Source organism: Toxorhynchites rutilus, chromosome 1, assembly GCF_029784135.1.
Source record: "Toxorhynchites rutilus septentrionalis strain SRP chromosome 1, ASM2978413v1, whole genome shotgun sequence".
NCBI classification, from domain to species: Eukaryota; Metazoa; Arthropoda; class Insecta; order Diptera; family Culicidae; genus Toxorhynchites; species Toxorhynchites rutilus.
In genome coordinates this window covers 50,819,513-50,847,216 of record NC_073744.1, presented here as the reverse complement: position 1 = coordinate 50,847,216, position 27,704 = coordinate 50,819,513, and the positions used below count along the sequence as shown (strand labels likewise).

The 27,704-nt window shown below is 38.0% G+C and overlaps 1 protein-coding gene across 4 annotated transcripts in view; it reads right to left on the bottom strand.

The window, feature by feature from the left end:
- Positions 1-27,704, bottom strand: part of LOC129764702 (chloride channel protein 2) — a 151,566-nt gene that overhangs the window by 106,806 nt on the left and 17,056 nt on the right. The window contains exon 1 of one of the 4 annotated variants that reach the window (XR_008741271.1): positions 19,710-20,435. The exons of 1 other annotated variant lie outside the window; for it this stretch is intronic. The gene's annotated coding sequence lies outside the window, so the exon portion shown is untranslated. Of the gene's footprint in view, positions 1-19,709; positions 20,436-27,704 lie in introns of those variants that run through there. 2 more of the 4 variants (XR_008741282.1, XR_008741290.1) reach the window with 2 other exon arrangements.

The window sequence follows — 27,704 nt, the reverse complement described above, 5'->3', positions numbered from 1 at the left end:
GGGCAATATAGGTATATACTAAGTTTCAGTCTTTCTAGTTTTAACGGGACTACGTATAGATAGGGGAGAGGGGGGCACAATCAGACACTTTTTTTCCCTTGACGAATGGTTTATTCGAATTTTTGAAAATTGCTTTTTTGTCCGAATGTGCCCCATGTGTGGGACAGTTTCGGACAGTCCTGGGGCACTTTCGGACAACGAAAAAAAAATTAAATTTTATGTTTATCAACAATTACTTCTGTTTCCTCTTATTTCTAGCATATTCTGCCTTTTTCTGTTTATCAGTATTAGTCTGAAAGGAAACTGCTCGCTATGAGAGTCAGTAAAAATTCGTGATTTTGCTTTCTTTCGTTTTCGAGATGTGGTTTTCCGCAGTGAAGTTTTTGAAAAAGGTTCAACATTTTCTGGGGACAAAGTTGCCAAAGTAAAATCTATCTGTGCTGTAGACGCAATGTTTTACAGCATTGTTGTATTAGCCGATGAGTCAGTTGCTACCTCCGCTCCGGTAGGTGAAATCATTTGAGTACTCAAAATCCTTGTCCGAAAAAACCTTCCTTGAGAATGGATAGCAACCTGTTATTTTGAATCCAGCTAGGATATTACTCAGATTGAAAAAAAAGACGAGTGGGTAATGTCGGGGACATAACCGGAGTGACGTAGGACTATACAAAGGGGACAGCTTTTGCTAAATATATATTTTAAATATATTGTTTTATTTTCTTCTCCTACGTGAATACCTACCTATCTACCTGAAAAATTGATTAGTTTACTGTTTACTCTTCATAAACATATTGGGGGTTCTGAAAAGAACCTTTGGTGTTGTGTTTTTGCGTTTTTCTTACAAACCTGATTCTTGATTTTTTTTCTGCAGGCTTTGTACTTATTAAATGTTCAACGCCGGGCATCTTTCGGCGTATGCACATATCGTACAATCAAAAAGATGGCTGTGATAGGGAATGCATAGGTGGTCATCAGCTCATTCACTATCATATATTTCACTATTGAGCACATTACCGTACCTTAAACTGTGGTTTCGGAGACGAATGAATTGTAAGATTTGTAGTCTCCGCAAACAAAGTAAATAAAAATGAAAAAGAACTGATGTTTTGGAGACGAACTCTACGATCTGTCGAGAAATAAACGAGCTATAAGCATTCTGAAAAACCAACAGTAAATACAGGGACGGATGACCTTCGGATTAAAGTCCTTTAAAATAAGAACAGAGCAGCAGGAAATACATAGCTCATCATGTTGCTCCTTAGTTATTTTTCTATACAATGCAGATGTAACGTCAGTTAATTTTCAACATCAGTTATCAACCAAAGAAAGCAGTTCTTGCTACCGAGAAAATTCGTTGATGCCATCCTGCATACAATGTGTTGTAATTTGAAGCCACTTTTAATTCGGAAACCATGCATGGGTTTGTGAAAACTGAATGATCAATTTAAAAGACCCCAACCACCAATAAGTTCAAGAACAAGTATAAACAAAATAAATTAGTTTATATTATATGTCATATTATGTCACTTTAGAATGCATTGGTATTGGGAAAAACTTTTAATAACTCTTCTTTGAAAGGTTTAATGGCCCTGAAAAGCGCCGTGTTTTACGGTGATTGGTTTTGCCACCAAAGCAGTCTGTATAAACAAACTTTTTCCTTCTGCTGCCGTTTGCGATTGCGTTTGCCACTCGCTGAAACTAGTTGTTGCCACCGAACCGAATGTGCTCTGTTCTGTAGGCGGGTTTTCTTATTGTCGTGAGCAGCCTTGCAAGCCAACTCGAGCACTCCGGCGGCCGAAATTCTATAACCGCTATTAGGTATACTGGTGCTCCGGCACCAATCCGTTGATGCGATGTGATGTGAAACGATGCCATACAACCACACTGATTTACGGTTTGAAAGAGAATGATATTTTTTTCAGCGGATCCGCGCGTTTTGTATTTTAGCGGAACTCGCTGACAGGATAGAGACAAATCGGCAGACTCAGCCAAAGGGGCGAGTCCAAAGAGCGATTGCGTTTGCCACTCGCCACAGCTTTCACAGTTGGAAAATTTCTTCCTATCCAGCTTGTGACATGTTGTACAGTAAATTATATTTAATGCGACGTGCCGAAACACCACTCAGTGTCGCATTGGAGGCGATTTTAACCTGAAATTGAACATTTGCGATGACAGTGGTACAGTGTCGACTTTCAATATGGGGTCATAATTTGGACCCCGATCTCTATGTTTACAAAAATATCCAACTAAATATGTCACATTACAGGTCCGTCCAATTAGCTAGATGTCGAACAAAATGTAAATTACTGTACTTTCAATCTGGTAGCAATTTAAGAATTGATGAAAATTGAATAATCGGGAAAGTCCCCAACCATCAATAAGCTCAGAACAACTGCCAAATTCACATACTCATCATATCCTGGCAAACAAATTATGAAAAAATCAATTTGTGTTTTATTATTATTTTGGATATTGTTTTAGAAAGCATTGAACTGTATTTCGTAAACTCTTTTTTGGAAGGTTTAATGGCCCTGAAAAGCGCCGTGTTTTATGGAATGGTTCCAATTTAGAAAACTTAGCACTCGTGGTTTTGAAAAAAAAAACATTTCGAACGCCCTCGATGCTGCCTTGTTCTGGATTTGCCACCAAAGCAGTTTGTATTAAGAACAAATTTTTTTCTTCTGCTACCTGCTGCCGTTTTGCGATTGCGTTTGCCACTCGCTGCGACTGCCTGTTGTTGTCTTGATGTCCACCGAACCGAATGAGTTCTGTTCTGAATGCGGGTTTTCTTATCGTCGCGAGCAGCTTTGCCAGCTAACTCGATCACTTCGGCGGCCGAAACTATATAACACCGGCTAGGTGAACTGGTGCACTGGTACTAACGCGCTCGGCCTAGCTACCCTTGCGGAGCAATTGGCGGATACAAGTACGGGGAACTGGAGACCAACGCTGTTCGAGCAGGATTTTGCCTTTCCCTTCACTTTTCCTCCTTTGCCATGTCCAGACATGGCTGCTTGTGTTGGTTTGTTGATGTGTTGTGATGCGAACTGATGTGGTGTACGGTTTGAATGAGAATGATCGTTACGGCAGAGGAGCGGGGATTTTAAAGCTGACTGGTTGGCTCGAGAATTACGCATGTGTGAGACTGCGACCAATGTTTCGTTCATTTTTTTTCACTGGGAACGTTTGCGCCATTCGAGAAGAAGAAGAATCCGTTCGACTCAAGTCCAATCAAGTTGTGCAAATATTATTCAAATACTTAGAAGACATAGACATAGACATAGTAAATTAACTTGCATTTCCGTCAAAACTTTATCCATAATAAGAATCATTGTTCATACATAATTTTTGTTTTAAAAGCCTGGCAAGGTTACCACATTTGCACAACTCGATTGGACTTGAGTCAAACGGATTACAGAATGCAAAATTGCGATCCGTTCGGGTAATTCTGACTCGATCGGATTTCAGAATATTTTCTGAGCAAATTAATTTGCCGACTAACCAAACTAAAGATGTGTGTATGCGGTAATCATCTCCTATTTCATTCAACCGAATACCTCCAGCAATATATGGGACCAAATCCGACCGGACCTCATTTATCAATATCAATGCATTGCATGGTAACAGCAAAGGCTGTGTCGGCTTTGCTCATGATAGCGTCTCGCAAGTGAATGTATTCTTCCTCACGCCGCATTCTACGATTGTGTCTGGTCAAGAATTGTTGGCGCAGCTCTTGACATCGTAGAATTGTTCTGACCATGTCGAATCATCATTTGATACAAACAAAAATTCATCGAGTGCACTCTCTTGTTTGAGTCTAACCGCATTAAAAATGAGAAATGATGTTCATAATAAAAGGAGTAGCTGTGGCGGGATCCCGTTGTTTACTTTTTATGCAATATCCGTATTGTCCCTTCAGACGGCCGGGAGATTTTTCGCCAAAGAAGTTTGCACTGGTTTGCACCATAGTCACACATATTCTAGAGCCTGTCACTCAGAATGCAACTAATAATCGTGTCAACGATAAATTCTTCGAATCACAATTTCTCACGTCACTGTGCAGTCACCTATCATGATTCCAGCAATGCTTGTGCATTGAATCTACACACCAGCTCTGCCGTAATCTCGCAAAGTGACGCAAGCGCCAAAATTGACATTTTCCTTTTTTTGTTATAGATCGATGAAGAATTCCAAATGCTTTCAAACAACTGCGAAGTTTTACAGAAATGTGAAAAAATGACCCCATAAAAGCCTAAAAACGGAGTGGCGCAAGCGCCATTTCCACTGTGATGTGGCGCAAGCGCCATTTTCCCTATGGTGTGACGTGATTTAATTATGATAGGAAGTGATTTATATCTGATCTGATAGCATAGAATGGATTAGCAGGGACAGCAAATTTCACATAAAAACATCTTCCGTAATGAACGTTTAACATAATGAAAATCACTTTTCCGAAAAGTTCGTCATGTCAAATATTTTAATCCAAAACAGTCCATCCCCATGCAGTGCTACATTTATAATAGAAATTTGTTTCAGAACTACAAATAATGTACTTTGCTCTGTTTATAAATCTCGTCAAATATTTAAATTCATAAAATCAAACTCACCTCAAAGGAAAAAAATATCCTTGATCGATCACATATTGCACATAAAAATTGTAACTAATTAGTTTAAACTCATCAATTTAATTGTTGATTACCAGAATTGATGTCTTTTTATGGCAATGATGTCTTCTATCCTCAGGTATCAAGCGATAAAGCTTCTTGACGCTGTTTACTTTCTCACATGCTCATTTCTCTTTCGGATGGATTGAAGCTGAGTGTTGATTGAAGGGTAAATGTCGGATTTGGTGAAAAGCTGCACTTTTATAAATCCTCCATCGAAACGCATCTTGTAACAAAACTTAAAACATACTCGCATAAACTGTATCTGCTTTACATCGGATGATTCTGGACGGGATTATCTTATGTTTTCAATGTTTTCAATTGTATTTTGGGTTGGAAAAAAATGGTACTGTCTATAATTGTTACAATCGGGTTCTCAACTATGTTAGCCTGTTCAACGCATGTTACAAAGTCGGAAAATGTGTGGAACTTTTCTCCCTGATGCTTTCTCATGCTCCGCTCAACGGCAGCATTTTGGATAAAATAATTGGAAACAGATTCTCGCATACATTTATGGATGAACGCCAATCGGTTGTGGAAACAGCGATTAAAATTTGCTGTTTCCACAACAAATTGGCGTTGGTAAAATAGCTTAAATAAAACGGCATTTTTTTCAAAAATCAAGTCGATGGCAATGTTTTTCCATCAAGTGTACACAATTTGAACAGATCAGATTTTCGTAATGTACGCGTAAGCTGATTATACATGCAATGTCGTACTGAAAATTCTTCCCTCTGGCGCTTGCGTCACTTTGCAAAATTACGGCAGAGCTGGTGTTCTCTCAGGATTAATGACAATATCGTGATAGTCATCCTGTAATCCGAGCAAGTGTGATTTACCATTATACACAAATGTCATCAAAATCGGTCGAAAATTTTCGGAGGAGTTCGACCACAAACACCGTGACACGAGATTTATATATACAGCCATTCCACGCCAAACCGATATAGTGGTTCTCAGATTTTCGTCAAAGGGGATATTTTCATCTATATTAAAAACATTAGACCCGTATATGTTTATTAGGGTGCCCATTTACATTTTAGGTTGGTCCGAAAAATCAATTTCTACCACTTTTTCCCACAAATGACTTTTTTTATGAATTCCGAACTTTTGAGCCACTGAACCGGTTTAGATGATCGGCATAACAAATTGAAGCCAATGAGCTAGACTTTTAAAAATATTATTGAACTCACAAAAAAAATGGATTCCATTTTCGTAATTATTGATTGTAGTTGATTGTATTGTTTACATGGCTTTGAACTAGATGGTGCTGTATTTTTTAATATTTTTTCTTGAAGGCTGAAAATTTTTACATAACATATCTCGATATCAGAGAGGTTTTTTTTTTGAGATATGATTTTTCAAAGCTAACCGATGGTTCGAAAAAAACAAACTTTCCTCCTTTTTTCCACTACAAAAATTCATAACTTTTGAACTACTGGACCAATTCAGATGATCGACATATCAAATTGAACCTTATGAGTTAGTTTTCTTTCCATTTTTGTACCTATTGATTGAGTTAGTTTTTCATAATTTTCTAGGTTAAAGACAGAGGACGTTATATTTTTTTTTTTTTTGGAAGCTGAGGCTTTTTTATATAACATATATATTATAAATCAAAGAGATGTTTTCTTTCGATTTTGAGTTATGATTTTTCAAAGTTAACCAATGGTTCGAAAAAACAAATATTTCCCTTTTTTCATAACTTTTTAACTACTGGACCAATTCAGATGACAGATATACCAAATTGAAGCTTATGAGTTAGTGTTCTTTGAAAAAATATAACTTTTTCCAAAAATTTGGATTTTTGTTTTTGCAGTTATCGATTGAATTAGTTTTTCATAGTTTTCTCGGTTGAAGAAAGAGGGCGCTATATTTTTTATATTTTTTTCTGGAATGCTATGCTTTTCACAAAATATATCCGAAAATCAGAGAGGTGTTATATTTCGTTTTCGAGTTTTTTTTTGCAAATTTAACATGTTTTAAGTCTTTGTTCAATATTCCTATGTGACTAGACTAGACTTATGCGACTAGAATCCAATCTTCCCGCAATTGTGATATTTTCAAAGAAGGTTTTGACTTCATTTTAATATGCCGATCATCTAAATCGGTTCAGTAGTCCAAATGTCATGAATTTTTGCAAAAAGTTATTTTTGGATAAAAGAGGAAAAAATATTTTTCGGACCACCGGTTAACTTTGAAGAATCATAACTCAAAAACGAAAAAAAAGCCTCTAATAGCGAGATATGTTATGTAAAAAATCATCAGCTTTCAAAAAAAATATTTTAAAAATATAGCGCCCTCTAGTCCAAATCCACGAAAACAATAAGAAATGGCTACAATCGATAATTACGAAAAATAAAATAATAAAATTATTTGCAAGTTCGAAATTCAATCATAGTTCATTAACTTCAATATGATATGTCGATAATCTAAATCGGTTCAGTGGTTCAAATAGTTAGAAAAAAGGCATTTTTTGGGAAAAAGTGGAAAAAAAGGATTTTTCGGACCACCCTAAAATGAAAAAGAGCATCATTATGAAAATAGAAAAAAGGGGTCTACCGTTTTGCGAAAAAAAACAAAATTATCACTTTTGACGAAAATCTGAAAACCACTAAATCGGTTTGGCAAGGATTAAAATTCCAGATTTAAGAATTAGATTCCAGATTCAGCTTCGATCCCAGATTCCAGATTCAGATTTCAGTTTCGGAATCCAGATTCAGAAATTCAGATTGAGATTCCACATTTACATTCTAAATTCACATTCCAGATTCAAGTTCCAGATTTAGATTTCTGAATAAGATTTCAGATATGGACTCTAGATTCAGATTCCGGATTTAGGAGTTAGATTTCAGATTCAGCTTCGGTCCCAGATTCCAGATTCAAATTCCAGATCCAGATTCCAGGTTCCAGACTCAGAATGCAGATTCAAAATACAGATCCAGATTCCAGTTTCAGATACCAGATTTAGATTTCTGATTTAAGATTCGAATTCCAGATTCGGATTTCAGATTCAGACTCCATATCCAGAATCCAGATTCAGAGTCCTGATTCGGAATTCCAGATTCATATTTCAGAATAAGATTTCAGATATAGACTCTAGATTCAGATTCCAAATTTGGGAGATAGATTTCAGATTCAGCTCCGATCCCAGATTCCAATTCCAGATCCAGATTACAGATTCAGAATCCAGATTCAGAGTCCGGATTTGGATTCCAGATTCAGATCTTTAATTCAGAACAATCAGACTCAGATTCCAGATTCAAATTCCAGATTCCAGAGCCGGATTCCAGATTCAGAATGCAGATTCAGATTCTAGATTCAGATTCGATATTCAGATTCCAAACTCAGATTCAAAACTCAGATTCCAGACTTAGCTTCCAGATCCAGGTTCTTGCTTCAAATTTTAGATTCAGATTCCGGATTCAAATTCCAGATTCAGATTCCCAAATCAGATTCCAGATTTGGATTTTCGATTTAAGATTCAGATTCTAGATTTAGATTCATGTCAGTGCATGAGAAGGAAAATATTGCAATGTATTGAGCTTGTGTATTGCTCAGGCGAGGGCAAAAATGAAAGAATCACACAATTGATTCATTATGCTTTCCGGATACGGTGCAGAATTTTTATCCTCGCAATATTAGCGCCAATCCAGTAAGTGTGCATCGGAGCTGAATCGAGTGTACATAATATGATTCGACATATTGGTTGCTTCGCGAAATGCCATTACAATAACCGATCATGCAATTCGAAACGTTTAATATAAGTGTAAGTGTAATAATATCTGGTAGCAATTTTGCTGGAAAAAGCTTCTAAGCTGAAACAAATTATTTAAATTTTCAAATATTAAAATCAACATCCTACTGCCATCATCGCAACAATTGTAATTGTAATTGTGGGGTGAGCAAGCAGTACCCAACAATCAAATCAAACGATCCTTTCCAGGGTCTCTTTTGACGTAGGACTACGTCTTTCATTTCTATACTGGAGTGTACGTTCAAAGTTTCGAAAACGAAAGCGTTATGCCGGAAAACGAGATTTTGAGCGTTAATAGCTCCTAAAGAACTGAACGAAATGGTATGATAACACTTCATTCGAAAGATAAAATGTCTACGCGTTATATGCTTGTTACTTCTTGATCCAAAAACATGTATCAATAGCCCTAAACTTGCTTTCAAAACAGGCTATTGAAATAACACCAATCGGTATAAAACCGAGTGCCGCTCGGAAATCCACTCAGTTATGACTGCGCAACGATTGAGGTATGATCGCTGGAATGAATGGATGTTTCCCTAACACAGATTTCAAAACCATGGAGCCAGGGGAAATTGGCATAGCGGGTACTTTTGTACTTGCTTGCGTTTTTGCAAATCGGAATGTTTCCCTAACACAGACTTCAAAAACATGGAGCCTGTGGAAATCGGCATAGCGATTTAGATGCAAGCAGCAAAAACCTTTGTACTCGTTTGCGTTTTTGCAAATTGGAATGTTTCCCTAACATAGATTTCAAAAAAAAGGAGCCTGGGGAAATTGGCATTGCCAAATAGATGCAAACTACTGGTACTTTTGTACTCGCTTGCATTTTTGCAAATACTTATATAACCCCATGCATTTTTACACTCCGGAATTCATTTTGCTAACACGGTCTACAAAAGCGGGTACAAATGCAACACTTTGGCTTGATTAAGACTGCATTGGAGGATATCTTTTCATGTCGTTAGCTCACTGAACTTCTTCGCATACCATTTGATGATTAGGCAAAATGTTGATAACTATTTGCTACGATAACTACTACATAAATTGATAACTATAATGCATAAATTGGTTTAAATTGGGATTTGTTTGCAATTGAATTCGTAAATAGTTTCATTCATTCACTAGTTTAATCAATAATTGGTTCAATACACACAAAAGATAGCTCTGCACAGCGGCGATATCGTACCCAATTAGGAACATCCGAGGTGGGAATATTGCTAATTGAAGAAATACAATTGATTACTAAGCCAACGGCAGTCCTACGTCAACCTTGCGGTTATATCATAGGTATAACCCGTTTTTTTGTTTAATAATGGAATTTTCAAACATATTCAAAATCGATATGCAATAAATAGCCTAACAACTAATAGTGGTTGTGTGTCGGGCACAATTCTTCTGTTTTTTATATTTGACGTGTGAAAACTTAAAGCCATTTCTCACAACTATCAATATGAACAGCAAGAAGACTAGAAGAACAGTTCACTAGATGTAGGGTAAAATTGTACTAACAATATTTATTATACCTTATTTTTTACATGTTTATAGGTATACATTATAAACGCTTGGTACTTCATCTTTGAGAAAAAAATTTACCTCTACCACTCATGTGATGTTGGTAAATTATCTCATCTCTCAGGGGCAACGTAATTAATTCAAGGGTTTTTTTTTGCAAAAGAAAATCCCCATTGAAAAATACCGATTGGGAATTGAATTTGATATTCCACAAATGGCAACTTGTAATGGAGATAAATGTGGAATATGAACAATCACAAAACGCACAGAACAGTCGGTAATCACACTACCGCACTGACTCCCTGATCTAACTTGCAATGTGTGGTCTTAATGTTTCACGAGCATTACGCAATTAACTTTTCACTCTAACTCTAACGTTGATTTCTTCCCAGCTCACGTTATTCGGCATGCGTTCGACATTATGAATATTAATTTAGAAAAAAAATCACAATATTCGACGGACTCACAGCTTGCAATAAATGTTGTCACGATTCGATCGAGTGATAAATTATTTCCACTGCAAAAGTCGGCAAATATAGGAAAAAAAGCACTGCGCCAGCACATGAATGAAAATTGTCTGTTTACATTGTGCATGCTAATTCCTTCTTGAACACAACACAGCCCAGGATTCCCCCGGTGTCGAGTGATCACATGATCGGTATTTTTTTTTCCTCCGGATCCGAACCTAAACGTACATTCTGTCTTATCGCAAGCTTTCATATTTCAGCTTATGGTGAAGCCACAAAAAACTGTTTACAAGGCGATCGTTAACCTTCATCAATCCTGCAAATGAGGTCATTACAATACGGTGAAATTTACCTTCGGATGGGATGGGTTCAATGTGAAATGTAAAACTTGATTACAAAAGGCATCTGTGTGCTCATCACGCACATCCGATTTGCACTGGTATACGCGCGTATCTTTGGGGTTGTCACTCGAAAAATAATTAGAGCGCGATACTTGGCATCGAAACCTCTTCAGAGCACTTGAAAAATTGACGCAAGTAAATACTACCTTGAGAAGGCAAAACTTTCCTGTGATCATTGAGGAGGAAGATAACCAACAGCAATCCATCGCGAATATTATTGCTCCCATTGAGGTGTTAAACAGAACCACCGACGAGTGGAGGGAAGCGAGCGGACACTTGAACGAACAGATAACGGCTTTGGAGAGTACTTCTAGATTCTCCAAAAATACCAAGTTCACTGCCATAGGGCTTGTCGATTCGAGTGGCGGTCGAACCCGACACCGTTTACGGACTTACGATAAGAAATAAACATGAGATATTGACACAGTGCACTGATGAATGAGCTTCTGTTTGCGACATTGGAAAAACATCATTTCAGCTGCATCTAGTTATCGATTTTAGTGTTTTGGTCTCATTTTCATCGCTCTTGGGACGTAAAAAATATGCGCTACCCGCTTCGATTAACTTGTTCTGGTTCGTTCAAACAAATATAGCATTTAATCATTACGAAGAACGACAGTCATTAGGAATTCCGTTCTATTTTAAGGGTGGGATAAATCAAGCGGAAATTCTTCACCGGCCTCAGGCATTGCTGTCCGCAAAAGGTGACTTTCAATTTACGACCCGAATAATTATGGTTTCTCCGATTGACTGCGTTCATTCGATACAATGTTTTTTTCATTAAAGAAAGGAATTGTTTTTTTTTTCTTCTCCATTTTCCGTTTCTCTTCGGAATGAAGTGAGCAGAAAAGACAAACAAATATGGCACTAAAACACTATTACGTGAACAAATTTTCAAAAGTATTTCTGACGATTCTTTTAAGCTTTTATTTCATGGTTTTCTATTCGTGCGATTTTTTAATATATGTTAACTATAAGCTTGAAGCTTACACTACTAAAAAGTCGTTTGTTTTCAAGTTTTGGTGACACAACCCCACAAAATCTTTGAGGGTTTTAAGACTGCACCATGCTTGATAAGGGTACCGAGCAATTGATCGCTAGGAGCGTAGATCTGGAAGAAGCCCGAACATATACTCGCAACAAACTCCATCGGTTGCATTTAGCATGACTTCCAATGTCCGTGCGTCTGTTTGTGTTCCGAAATGAAACTGATCGAAGAGAAACAGATAATCAATGAACAGGTAATGAAAGCTCAGGTGGTAATTAACAAGAAAGCGGCGAAAGAAGCTCTTCGTAGCCTGGAAGAGAGAAGCCCTGATGAAAGAGGAAGTCAGGATTCGACGACAACTCTCAGGAGAAAAACCAAAATATCACTCATCAAATAAGTGAATGTGGTTGCAGAGGAGGATCGATTCGCGTTACTCAGCAAAGGGTATCCGATCCAACTGGACAAATGTCCCAAAACACTGGACGCGAACCGTTTTAGGAAAAGCAGATCTTTCGCCGATACCGAACCCACCGAACCCATATAAATGAGCCAATACTAGTCGACCCGATGGGGAAGATCACCGCCGATATACCATTATAAGCCTGAACATCGATTCGAGCGCTGATCAGCAATGCCCGAAGTACCGAAGGTGCCTCATCAAACGCCTTAACATCAATAAACTGCTAATGAACAAACGAAGCATAACCGAAGCTTTGTACCATGTCGATCAGGAATCGATCCCTCAGTTGCCAGGGTAATTCCGCGGTTACCGCCTGATCCGACGCACCAAGATTAAACAGCACCACCGCCAATAGCTCGGATTGACCATATGAACCTCGTGGATCATCTGAAGGCGGCGAATCAGGTTCTGTATTCAGCTGACCCGGTGCTAGCGCAGGAGTTCGTGACGAGATTATCTGGATCTCCCATAATAGAACGGATAGAACCAAATACAATCAGATACATCGTTCATTGGATTCATGGGAAGAATAATGTCAATAGCAAATGATATGAAAGGGTGAACAAAAGAGAAAGGAGAAAGGTATAGTACAGACGCGTGTCATCTCTCTCTCTTACGTTCACCCCCGCTGCCGACCATCCAGTGAATCTGGCTTAGTTGAACGGTGGAACGAGTCCACCGAAAGGCTCTTTGCCGGACATGTCTCAACAGCCACGCTAAGTAACCTTGTAAGGCCTGGAAAGGTTGGAAAGGACAATTGTTCCGATCCGATTCAGGTTTTCATCATGAATGTTGAATGATACGAGGACAATTATCTAGGCAGATTCATGACCGTGGAACGGTGGAGGTCGTCAAGGAGGTGATGCTGGTCCATCAAAAGCTGCTGCTCAAAGTCAATGAGATTCCTTAAGGAAATCGGCAAAATTCCTGCTGGTGAACTAAAGGATCTGATCCTGGAAAGAAAACGCATATTCGAGTCTGTTCATGGGATAAAATGGCATTCCAAACAGGATTGCTTTGCTTGCATAACTAACCTTCGAGATGATCTTCGTGCTATCGTGGATGCAACAAACATTCTCTCCAAGCGAGAAGTGTTAGAAGACGTTATGAGCCTCTTCGAATTACCAGGACTTATCTCCTGCCTTTACCTCCATAGGAAAGTCAGCCGCCAAGCAACCTGGGCTTCAAGGACAGCTTAGGCCAACAATCAATTTGAACCCGTGTTACTCTAGGATGGAAGCTAGAAGACGAACCCCAAGACTTGAGCTCAAACTACGGTTCTTGAAGTTCGTCTCCAAGCTCCCTTCTAACAATACCACACGTTTCCGGTCTCTAGACGCTGGAGTGACTCGACAACGGTGCTTTCGTGGATGCGATCTAACCATCGATCCACAACATTGTCTCGGTTCAAAACGGAGAAATTCTGTCCCTTAGTGATTCAACCGAAATACAGCGTGGCAGACGTTGCCACAGAATGAAAGAACGGACCCACCCTGAAGGAACAAGGAAGAAGAACAACTTGGTTGAGAGGACGCAAATTTCAGCCGCCTATAGTGACGAGCCACGAAGTGGTGCAGAGGATCCAGGTCCACTGGAATCATATACCACTCTTGAGTTATTCCAGGTTCAACCGGTGGACGAAATCGTCTAAATCGAACCCCACCTAGAAAACGTGGCCTCTCGTGGATAGGCAAGGAATCTTCCGAATGCGTGACTGTATTAGAATTGCATCGGATGTGCCAAATATCCAGCGGTTCTCCCGAACAATCAATAACTGCTCTCGTTACAGACATCTGCCACCTTGAATTCCGTCGCGTGAATCGCGAGACAGTTATCACCGAAATAATTGCCAAACTCAGAATCCTTTATTATATTATTATTATTATTATAGTCACATAGAACTGCATGTTTCGCATGATCTCCAAGCCCCAGTTATTGTCTCTACCCAAGGAAAGATTGCAACCCTTTGTACGCCTATTCACGTACGTCGAGGTGGATTATTTTGGATCGGAGCTGGTCAAGATCGGGCGCAGCCAGGTGAAACGATGAATAGCACTATTTACCTGCTTGAAAATTCACACTATGCTCGTGCTCCCGTGATTAGCGTCAAACATTACTATTTCGAATTGCGCTGTGGTATTCTAGAATTTGTCATTCAGAATACAAACAATGCATAAAAACGTGTAATTTTTGCATAAAAATCTCAACTAATAGTTTGGCTGAAAAGTTCATAAGGTTGACGTCTAGATGGCGCCTCTTGCCAAAATCTATTCGACTATAACGAAGCACCATCTTTCAATGGATACGTATCAAAATTTGACAGCAATTGGTTGATTGGTTCGTGAGTCACAGCATTCAGAGTGGAGCAACTTTTGTTATTGTGAAAAAAAATCGAAAAATCCGAATTTCGAATCCGGTGGCAAAATTGCATGATTTGGGCTTCGAATTGCTTCCGCAACCACCGCATTCTCCAGATTTGGACCCAGCGACTATTTTATGTTCGCAGACCTGAAAAGAATGCTCGCTGGCAAGAAATTTATGACCGATGATGAAGTGATTACCGAAACTGAGGCCTATTTTTAGGAAAACCCGAAAGAGTAGTGTAAAAATGGTATCAAGTTGCAAGATCGCTATAATCACTCTCGAATCGCCCTCGAAGGCAATTATGTTGAATAATAAAATTTAAGTTTGCAAAAAAAAATAGTTTTACTGTGCTACCTTATAATCTTTTCAGCCGAACTGCACTAATGAAAACGACGCAAACAATATTACGTTGAGACGGGAAAGATCATCTAGGCACGTTAGTGCCATCAAAGAAGAAGACAACCCGAATTGTTAACTCGAAGGTAGTGTATAATTTGTCAACGGAATCATATATAATAACTTTACGCAGATTCGGCGGTGTTCTACTCCGACTTTTTCGTGCAGAACTACTCAGCTGATCCATGCAGCATCGACCGCAACAAGTGAAACTATATATATATTGAACGGAGCAATGTTCGGCAAATAAAAATACCTTTAAAACGCAATTAAACATCAGTGCAACATTTTAAATTGTGTTTTGTATTTTGACGTAGGACTATGTCTACCTTTAAGAAGGGTTTTAAGCTTGATCAAATCAGAGTACATGTAACGTTTTCATAAAATCCTTTTAACATTATTAATATTATTAATAATAGATATTTGCTACGAACGGATTCTAATGATTTGTATACCAATCGAATCATGATTTCTCATAAGATTAGTTCGATATGATGTTCATCATGATTTTCCAGTCGGTAAAAAGTTTAAAACGACAAAAATTGGAAGCATTCCCATTTTTACATGACTTTGTTCTGTGCTTTCAAATTATTTCTTTTATTCTTATTTTATTATTATATATATTTATTATTGATTTATTCTCTTTTAAATTCTTTCGCTCGTGTACCCAGCATGCCTGCTATATGATCATACCAGTACCAGTAAAAAAAATGTTAATATAATTTAAAAATATGACCATTTGAACAAAATTGAACGTAGCTAGGTAGAGTAGGGGGCTAGAATAAAGGTTGTTCCATACAATTTGTTTCAATTATCCGCAGTAGATTTATATACCGTTCTGAATCATATTACGGACAGCTTCATATTTCGGACACTTTGTAATAATATCTTGAAATGCTTAATGCCCTGATGATATGACTGTAAAATAAATATTACAATTGATTCTTTAGAGTAACCCCTTGGTTCACTATCATTTTATATGAGAATTACATTTGAATTGTTACATAAATCGTCAAAATCCAACAACACTATTCATTATCGTTTGTGTTTGACTGTCAATATTTAAGTTTCTCTCGTGTTTTATCAATTATCATCATTGTTATCAGTTTACTGTTATTGCTTGGTAAGTGTTTCGCAGTTGAATATTAAAAATAATCTTGTAAAATGAAATTTTTCTTCAAAAAATTACAAAATAAAATGTAAGTAAATTTGAATCGAACTTTTTCCGCACTACATTGTGAGTTTTCAGGTTTATTATGGAAGCGAAGCGTAGATTCATATAACGCCCAAAAAAATCTGGAATCCTGTATAAATAATCCACATGTTTTTTAACTACAGAGCAGCAGATAGATATGAGGGAAACTGGATAGTTAGTGGACAATGTGCAACTGAATGAACTTCTAACAGAAGAAACGTTGAACCCTCCCTATGTTGCCGTTGCAACTCATCAACTCACGGTAAAAGTGCGCCTCACGTTACTCCTGCAGTGGCCACAAGCGAGTCATGGGATATGTTGAATAAAGACGTAGAACCTGCGAAGAAGTTTATTGAAACGACGAAGCGCCAAAAATTTGAGGAAAGGAAAAGGAAACTGAGTTCAAACGAAAAGAAAAAAAATCAAACATTAGCTAAGTTGAGGAAACAAAAAGAAGAAAAAAACTAGGTACAAAAGGATAATGACAAAATAGAGGAAACTATATAACAACAATTAATAATCAAGATTCAAGCTTCATGGATAACCTTGAATTATTTCATTACTTCGAACAACAAATAACTTGAATTCGAATATGTAACTATCAATTAGGCAATATAATTCTTAAGGTGATTCAAACCATGAAGCTACAACATGAAGAAACATTAATAAACGACAAGCATTATGGTGGAAAATAGGGGAAGGGGTAAATGGTTCCAATCATCACAAAAGAGGCTGTTGAAAATTGTTTCAAATTTACAAGCCATCAATGGTTGTAATTTTTAAGACATTTGTGTGTACATGGAAGGTTGCAGTACACTTTTAGACAGGAAAAATCGTTGTTATTTTCGCATGTTTGAGGATCCTATTGCATTAGCAATTGTACAGGAATACAAATTGAGCTCAAAATGACAAGAAACGTTATGGAAACAGAGTGTCCCAAATTCGAATTCACTCTGTCCGAAGTTTGATTCTGATTCGCTTCAATTAAAAAACCTTTTTATTCGAGAACTTTTTATGTTTTCGTAGTACATAGTTCTCGAGCCGCGAAAGTTAATTCACCTCTAGTATCTGAAATGATGATTTTCCCAGGCTTCTCAGTTTAAAAGTACGTTTTAGGGAAATATATTCCGGTCTGCACAACGACAAGCGAGTACAAAAGTACTCAACACCAAAAAATACTCCCGACTTGCATGTATTTGCAAAGCGTATTCCCCCAGACACATTGATTTTGAAGTCCGTGTTCGGGAAACACAGCTCGGTGGGAAAAAAAATACCCCCGACTTGCATGTATATTTGCAGGGGGGTTTCCACAGGGACATCGATTTTGAAGTCTGTGTTGGGGAAACCGTAAATCGGGCCAATCAAAACTTGGCAGTTAGGGCGTTTGAATAACGCTAGACATTTTACAGTTATTAAATTGTTCATCTCATGATAAATAATATTTTATTATTTGTGGTAGACGCGTTTACATATTTCCTATCAATTGATGCGAACATCTTTCCGATCTGTTATGAAATGTTCGATTTATAAGCATTCGAAATACGGGTAATGTTAGCACACAAATCGGCAGTACAAATGTATGGGAAAAAAGGAAGTTCTTCCAGTTTTCATTAATTTAAACCGTTTAGAGTTTAGCGAATTGTAATGTATAGTATATCAAACAAATATTAGAGAATATCCGATTCGATTGGTATGCAAATCATGAGAATTCGTTCACAGTGAAAATAGTTATTAACGTTAACTTTATTTCATAAAAACGTGACCTGTTTTCTGATTTGGCACCCTTCCTGAAAGACGTAGTTCTACGTCAAAAAATAATAATTCAATAATCATATATAATATGATCATTCGAATAATCATGAACATAGTAAGGAAAAGGAAATGAATCTTCACATGTTATGATATTATCGCACCACAAATTTTTAAAAACGTGTTTAGCTAATTATTATTTATTTCGGTTGAAAAACAAATGCATGAGTAAATTAGAGTGCCAATGAAAATGTTCATCTCAAATTTACGAATAGGACTTCCTGAAAAATGTTGATTCCCTTGTAAAAATACACTATACATCATTTTAGCTCAATCGGACTTTATTTACTATAGTCGCAAAGACGCCAAAGTTGGAGTCTTCCGAAAACCATAAAATCACCTAAGAGGCGAATGCGTGAAATCGGTCCTTGGCTCTTGAATGCCAATTTTTTGCTCACGCATAAGCTTTAGCTAGTAGTTGGACTTCACCATTTGAATAATATTAGGCTGTCAAAAAAGTCCTGCGGTATTTTTTTTGAATTTTCATTTGTTCATAAAATTAGTTACAATCATCTGTTTTAAGTCAAATATGCGCCGTTTTGTTCGATGACTTGTTCCCAACGAGATGCCAACTTCATAATACCCCTGTTATAGAAGCTCGCTTCCTTATTGGCAAAAAACTCGGATAGCCAATTTTCACAGGCCTCTTTTGTGGCTAACTTCTGACTACCTAGCTCGTTCGCCATGGACAAAAACAGGTGGTAGTCACTTGGTGCAAGGTCCGGACTATACTGCGGATGCAAAAGAACCTTCCATCCGAGCTCCCGGAGCTTCTGGCGAGTCACCAAAGAAGTGTGTGGCCTGGCGTTGTCCTGATGGAAGACAATGCGGCCTCTGTTTATCAAAGATGGCCTCTTCTTCATGAGTGCTACCTTCAAGCGGTCCAGTTGTTGGCAGTACAGGTCCGAATTGAGCGTTTGGCCATAGGGAAGCAGCTCATAATAGATTATTCCTTGACAATCCCACCAAACACACAGCAGAACCTTCCTGGCCGTTAAAGAGGGCTTGGCCACCGTCTGAGCCGCTTCAGCGGGCTTCGACCACGACCGTATGCGCTTCACGTTGTCGTAAGTGACCCACTTTTCATCGCCAGTCACCATCCGCTTCAGAAACAGGTCGATTTTGTTGCGTACCAAGATTCGGAAAAGATGTGATCGCAGCTATAATAACAGCAGGGGACGTTCTCAGTTGGTATTCATCTGAAGAATTTCCTTTTGTCGTCGAGTGGGGTTTCTTAGAAACATTACCGACTTTAAAGTGTGCCATATGTTCACACAGTAGTTGATTTATTATTTTAGTCTACACTTTATTTATAGAAACAATGGAAGATAGGTTTGTCCCGTGCTCACGTTTCTTTATATTCATGTAAATCCCCAGTGTGGTAATGATCAAAAGATTACGGTGCTCGCTTCAATTGTAGAATAGAATAGTTATGTAGGTAGATAACAGTGTTTCGGGTGGTATAGTTGAAATTGATATGAGAGAAAATTTCGAACTGTTAACCAACTGTGGAGTAATAGCAAAAATTCATAACCTTGAATAGAAAAGAGCTTCTAATTTGAATACACGAAAAAACTAGCTTTAGCTTAATACGGTCAATCTAAAAATAAATATAAAAATAGAGAATTTCATCCGATGGTGGTCGATATTAAGGTGGAGCAAACTATGAACAGAAAAAAATACGTCGCTGACTTACTCCTCCTATAATTGCACCAGAAGTTATTGCCAGTGACCTAGATTAGCGCGCTCACAGTAACTGAGCTCGTTGGGCGAGCCTTGGTCATTGGCATTCCCTTGGGGCTCAGTCGGAACTACTCGAAACAATAACATCAATATCATTACCACTTGCCGCTACTCGTGCCTATCACCACACTGAGCCACACTCGGCTATATGGCTCATTTATTTACTTTCATTATCACCAACAGAATCAAAACAGAACAGTAATTAATGCAACGTCTGTTTCAACCAATTTGCACTGAATAATTGACCGCTCACTTGCGCACCGGTTCGGAAAGTTATGCTTCCTTTCTCGAATTCGTGGTTTTCGTACCCGTTATCGTCGACAATCGTTCGTAAGGCTCCTCACTCTGTGCTATCGATCTTCAGACTCGCACCGCAATCCTCGATGATCATTCCATGAAGAAGACAACAACACCAACACACCGAAAAAAAACACACAGAGAATCGCGCGAATCAGCAGAATCAGCTGTCCACGGCCGGATGCCGAAGGAACGCCGCTGAAAGTGGAACCCGCTGATTGTGGTGGTTTCGCAAAGATATCCGCGCGACAAGGAAGGAAGGAAGAAAGAAATCGCTACGCTATGATAAACAACGAACCGCGATGACACCGACGATATGATCGTCGCGATTCCAACTCCGCGATTCCGCGACACTGCACTTGACCAACGACTCGAACGTTTCGCCGCTGACTGAGCAGTGCGGACAGAGTGCGAGTGGAAGCAGTAAAGCGCAGATTTCACAGCTATCAATATCACGCTAAACAGTTGAGTATATATTTTTCACGCCGAATCGGTTGTGACGGCACTGGCGGTGATCGAATGCCGCCGCAAGATCGGAGCACGTGCTAAGTAGTGCTAGGAAGCAGGGCGCAGCAAATTGCATTGTGGGACGCCTCAACTCTAATCTTGATATCCGACACGATCACAGCGGCGGTGAAGCGGGTGTAGGAAAACAAAATGAAAAAATAAGAAGCTACTTCATCTCTGGTACTTGGATTGGCATTCAGAGGATTATCACTCGTAACCTCAAGTGCCATCATTGTTATGCGTGCGTAGAGGTGATAATTTATATACTCGTTCGATACAGTGCTGCCTGTCGAAGCCACACGAATCCATGATCGAAAGTTAGTTTCCAGTTAGGCATAGTTTTAAGTAGATTAAGTATTTTAAGTTATTAATTTATCAGGTATCATTAAGGCACTCATGTTCAGGCCTGTTGATATTAATGAATAAACAACTGTGGCTATGTCGAAAATATGCTATAGATTTAACTAGAAATAAAAATGCAGGATTTTAAAACTTAACACGCTTGGGGCTGTCCACATACCACATGGACAGAAAAAGCATGATTTGAGACACCCCCCCTCCGTGACAAACGCGGACATTCTTCATACCTCTCCCCCTGTTGTCCACGTGAACATTCCTCCACTTTTCGGAAAAAAATCAATGAAATTCAATGTTTTTCGCTTAAATTTTACTCCTAGTTTGTTTCTGTTTTCCATTCCATGTTTTTTTGTTAAAAATGATAGCCTTATTAATAGCTACGATTTGTTTTAACCCCTTCCCGTATTATTTAATACGTCACACATCAAGTGATTTCACCACTTTGCTGAGCGTTCTAGCGCCTATGTTATTCAAGTACACCACGAGTGAGATTCGATGTTGTAGGAGAAAGGGTTAATTTTCTTTCAGCATTTTTTTTGAAGCTCATTATTTTCTTCCAAATTCTATTTATATTATCTCCATATTCATACCAAAATATCACTTGTGAAAACACTCTAGAGTATTTTCATTAAAGTTGGCTGGCTGTTCTATTTGTTAAAAAATCATACAATGAAATAAAGCACTTTGTGCTTGCGAATCTCGAAACAATACAATAAACAACGATGTTGATTTCCATAGAAGCACCTTAGGGTGCTTCTATGGGCTCCTTAGGGAGCATTCTGGATCATTTCTATCGCTACTGGGAGCATTCTGGATCATTGTTTTTAATGCGTTCAACTGTGAGCAATACTTGTTGGAATTCATCAAGACAAATACAAATGTATACAAATTTTCCTCCAGTCTCACCAGATCCAGACCATGACTTCAGGCGAAAACCTGCTTCGGGGTTCTATTAACTTGCCCAAAACTTTTAAAACTCTACATCATTGTGAATGATTTGCCCTTCACAATTCGCTACAAATTCGAAGCGTTTATGAAACGAACTGCAGATTGAGATGCGTTCCTTCGAATTTTTTTTGGTAAAATAAACTCCGGTCGGATTTGAAATCAGCACAATGTTGCGTTCTTCAGTCTGATCGGGTCAAATTCTATCGGGCTGTGTAAATGTCGCGACCTTGGATTACAATATGCAAAAGTCGATTTCGTTCGGATTGCGATATGTCAAATCCGATCGAGCTCCGGAATATGGTTGAATTTGTAGTCCATTGTAGCGTTTTTTGTACCCATGCTTCACCATGGTCTCAGGAACGCTGGTTTTAGACATCTGTAGCGAATCTACTAATTCATATGTCGTGTACCAAGGATTCATCTTGATAAGTGTCTTGATTTGATTGCCGTCAGTAGCAACACAGACATTCCAGACATTCGTAGAAGCGTATTACAGAAATTACAAGATATCAATAAAAAAACATCATTTCAAGAAACAGATCTCTAAAGATACGGCCCGTGCCCCCATGGGAGAATTTGTTGTTCGGTTCAATTTTTGGAAAACCTTGGGAGTTCTTGAAAAATAAAAACTAAGCAATTTTGTCTTTAAGAGCTGAAGTTGGACCGAAACCCGCACATCGTGATTTTCACTACTACAAAATTCCAACATTATTTATGTCGTTAGATGTCTTTATCCCGACGGAATAAATTACCGATTGGAATAAAATGATCGATCACAGTTCATGTGCGTTTATTTCAGAATACACATTCCAGGAAGTAAGTTCAGCCATAAGAAAAATATAGATGTTTGACCGGGCAGTGCTCTCAGGCAACTCAGACTTTTTATTGATAAGTACAGAGTACTCAGAATGGGCGTAAAGTTCAAAAAATCTTGTAAATACAGTGCATACAGAGCAGATTTAATTCAATTCTGACTATAAACATAAATGTTAAAACAAACAAACTGTTGTTTTTATTGAAAATATGATTGTTTATAACTTTCCTGTCCAGGTACTGTGTGAGGCAAGACGACACTGTCGTATACCACCCTAGAATAGTAGCGGTCTCGGACCCAACCAACTCTCATACCCTGGGTTGCCAATCATATTTTTCAAAAAACTGGAAGATTGCTCTTAAAAAACTGGATCCTGAAAAACTGTTCTATTTTAAGAAGATCGACTATGATTTAACTAAAATTATTTTTTACCGATTCCAAAGCTTAAGGTGAAGATGGAAGGAAGCCAAAAATGGCTACCACAATGGCGCTCGATTCTTTCATCTCCCTCCCTTACCCCTCGCCCGATATTCGATAATTTTGCGAAACAGCATAAACAAATTGACAGCTCTATCAGTCGAACTCTAACCGTGATGGCGAAAACAGTGAAGCTACTCCGTTCAGATATGTGCGCGTTCAAAAAACGGTACCCAGCCGCGTCGAAAACGGACATCGTGCGGCACATTGTGGACGCCGGACAACAATCAGAGCATCGAAAGAAAGCCCCGTCCCGAACCCTGAGCGATAAGAAGCTCCAAAGGATGCTGAAGAGGAAGATCGAGGGAAAAGTCGTCGCTGCGTGCGCTCGACCGGGAGGTCGGTGCAACCGGTGCTTTTTTGTTTTAAGGGAATATTTTAGTCTAGAAATTAAAAAAAAAAATTTCTTCATATTTCTTTCATTCAAGAATATACCCTAGAAAGAACTTATCGGAAATTCTATTATTTACTGAGTTAGAGCCATTTTAGCGATGCGGTATCTAACCTGTTACGTCCATAACGATGAACTTAAAACGCGTATTTCTCGAAACTAGTTTTTTTAATCTGGCGTACACGATATCTCAAGTTCTACTGAACCGATTAATGTCGAAATTATATGGATACAATCTGCAGGCATCTCTCTATCGCATGCACTTCTAAAAAATCATATTTTTTAAATTCGACTATTTAAAAAAAATCGGGAAACGTAAGAAAAAACGTTTCAAACCAAATTTTGTTTTTCAAACGGCCGTCATTTTGCCAAAAAACATGTTTTTAACTTGTCCGAGGTTCATGCGATAGCGACATATTTACTGATTCAGAATCTGTTCGTTTTTTTTCTGTTCGATTCATAATTTGTAGCTGTTAACATACAAAAATTCTAAGTTCGTCAAAAATATTTTTACCGTCTTATACCCATTTTTTAAATTTTCTTCATGACTTGACTTCTATTGTATATGAAAAAACAAAAAAACAAAAATATATGTATTTAAGATATTGCAAAATAAAGTTTTTTTTGTAAATAAAAAGAAGAGTACTATTTTTTTCTCAGTGTATATTTTTTGGACATCAATACTCTATAACTCTTTCTAATACACTATTTCGGTAGGAAATATGAATTTAGTTTTTGAGATATAAATTATCAAAGATTTCTCTTACAAAAATCGATACGCCCTTTTCAAAAGTTTTACTTGAGTCAAAAAAATCCCAAATGCTGTGGATTTGACGTCGGCCCACTACTCAAAGCGATCGTTAGAGGAGATGGAGCGGTTGAAAAAAAATCATTGAAGAGAAAATATTTTGAAAATTAAAATTCATTTTTCTCGAAAAGATGTTTTTTTCAAATAATGAAAAAATAGATATGAATAGTCCACACAATTTCCAACAACACGGTCAAAATGGAAATTGCACAACTCACAGGAGTCGCAAATCCAAAGACCGTCAATCCGAACACGGTCACTGGCTTCAAAATTAAAGACCAAGGTACGCAAGCGCTTATCAGACAAAAATTTGACGAACTGCACAAGACACATGCAAATTGCTGGGTAATCGAAAATAAATTCAATGCACATCGCCGAAATAGTGTGCGCGCAACTATTAAATATACAATCTAACCGTGACGGATTATGGCTTAGATTGATGTCGTCTTGACATGATGAGGTACGTGTGATGCAAATGAATCAGATCTCCGGCAAAATACAGAAAAGTACCACCGAATGGCTTCGCATATAAATTGTGATGGAAATATTATTATTTTAATCACTCACTGTTGTTCGTGAAAAATGAGCAAATAAATGCGTCCGGCAGCACTTCCTCAACAGCCGAGACAAAACAGAAACTTAAACCAGAGCACATTCTTATCGCATCGCTGTTTCATTCCACAGAAGACAATTGTCAGCTGCCATAACGGCCCGTGGCAACTCATTGCTGAAAAAATTGAGACGAAGAGATGTCTTTCACCTTTCTCCGATGTTTTGGGTTGACAACAGTTTCCAAAAAAAATCCACGCTTGAGGATGGAGATGATATTCACGGTTCTCACAGTGGCGGACAGAATATTTGGCGGCGTTTTCATTCGTGAGAAAAATGTTAAGATAAGGTGACCTACATCTGAGGATGGCAGATATTTCAATCTGATGGTGTTTGGTGAAATTGAGGGAGACGGAGTTGAAATTTTGCGACATCTCCGAGATTTACCGAAACACAAATTTTAACAAAAACCAGTGTTAGGGTGGGTTTAGACTAGTGATATATTGGTGTGAAGAAATATGATGAGATTTATAGAAAACGCATCAACCGTTTACACTAGCGCGAACTTATATAATGAATATATTGATATTTTCGGTGAATTTATTCACCTGAAGTAGAACTGCATCCAACTATAGTGGTTTCTCACCAGTGAGAAATTCACCAGCGTTTACATATGCCTGAATTTGTTCTATACATTCTATACATATATACATCGAAGAAGTTTATCATATATATTCTCACCTGTTTACATCTATTTTCGGGTGAATAAATCCATCTATAGCTATAGATCTCCTTAATGTAAACCCGCCACTAGGTAAACTGTTAAAAAACCAACAGAAGCTTTGTTCGATCCAGCTTGTCAAATCTGAACTCCAGAAAAGTAGAAACAAATGTGCTAATCTGATTTATGAAGTGACCTTGTCATTGCGAGTCGAGTATCGAATGTCAATGCGTGCGGACTTCGCATCGATATCAACGGCACGATAAAATTATATGTATTGCGATTGGTGCGACAGCACTTGAATTAGCTGCATTGAGGAAGTTTGTTTCCCTCTACCTGTTTCTCATCTTTTTCCAGCGACATTGGTGTACATTAGTGCACGATAAAAAAAACAAAACAACGTCTGGTTTGTTTCTTATTGAGCTTTTCATGTATAGGGGAAGGGGTGGTAAAGACGGACACCCTTAGTAAAGATTGATTTTTACGTGAATTTTACAAAAAAATATATAGCTATCTCACCACAAATTGATAGTCTAGGTCTCTTTTTGTAATAAAATTTGTTTGTAATTTGAAATTTTGGAAAATTAATGTGTCCGGCATCTTTAAAAAAATAAGATTGAGTCGGGAAAGACGGATACTTGGGGTGGGAAAGATGGACACTAACTGAAAATTCATGTTTGTGTACTCGATATGTTTTGGAGATCTTCAAATATACCTTAAAGATAGTCTAACAAAAAAACTAGACTAAAACACCTAGAAGGGCTGATGATTTTTCTCATTTTTTCATGTCTGAAATAGCTTCCGGCATTCGGAATGACAAATTCGGGTTACGTTTAAAACCCGCTCTGCTGATTGCACTCGCAAACGTAGTTAGTGGGCATCTGTTAATCAAAGAAGGAAGAGCCCAAATTGCCAAATTGTTTTCAAAACAAAATGTTTGTTCTTTGCCGCTGGAGTGGCTGCCTTACTCGACTTGATTAGTATTTTATATTCATCAATATTTTTGGAGTAAAAATGAGAAAGCTGATTCGATAAACTGGAAGAAAAAGTGATGGTAAAAAATTCACGTAACGAAAAATACCCCAAAAAATTACTCGATAACAATGAAAACCTTATTTTCTGCATACGAGTTAGGTGTACACAGTAAGTTTGAAAGGTATTGAAACACTGTATTGCAAATTTGTACATCATTTTACATCATGTTTTACATAAAACTGTAATTTCTCAATTATACAGGGGTGTCCGTCTATCCTACCGTCTGCGTCTTTCCCGACTTTCCCCTATCAGTAAGCTTAGAAGCGGGCAGTTGAGCGAGAAAAATAAGTAATGAATCATAAAAATAGTTGTGTTATCGCGTGCCATAAACATTTTTTCTATGGTAATTTCCAGCAACTTGTACACAGCGCCCCTATTCAAGCTATGGCAGTTATGTGACTTCGACTAAATCGGGGAGCTATCTGGGGAATTTGCGATTAAAACTGCATATCAGATGCACTAACGACACATAGAGTAAGGTACCGTTAATCGATGCAATTACAGCGATATGAAGGTGAATTGGATGTGGCAGTGATCTTGTACGAAAGGTACCGAGATGTTAGTTGTTATGGCTTTATTGTATGTCACGTGTTGATATACGGCTAGACCAAAACGCCTTTATGATATGATAAAATGTTAATGCAAACAACCGTAACCAAGGATGTGTTAGTATCTTGATGCACATACAAATCACTACAGTGGTACAGGAAATATCGAAGAAAAATAGATCGAAATTTTTTTTGAATGTGTTTTTTTCGAAAAATTTGCATTATTGTTTGAAGCGTTGTGTGAAGTTGTGTTTGAATAGTTTCATAGAATTACAGATGTATGTTCGTGTGATATGACGGACACGTATCGTCATATCTAATAATTGCCGTCACTTCTCACGTTTCTCAAAATTATCATAAGATTTCTGAATTCCTCGATCGAACAAGAGCATGTGTAGTAATTTTCCATTTCCATTTTCCATTTGTTCGTATGATGATAGGAATATTCCCAAAGCTGCGTGTCCACTCACTAGCGAACTCAAAACTCAGTGCTATA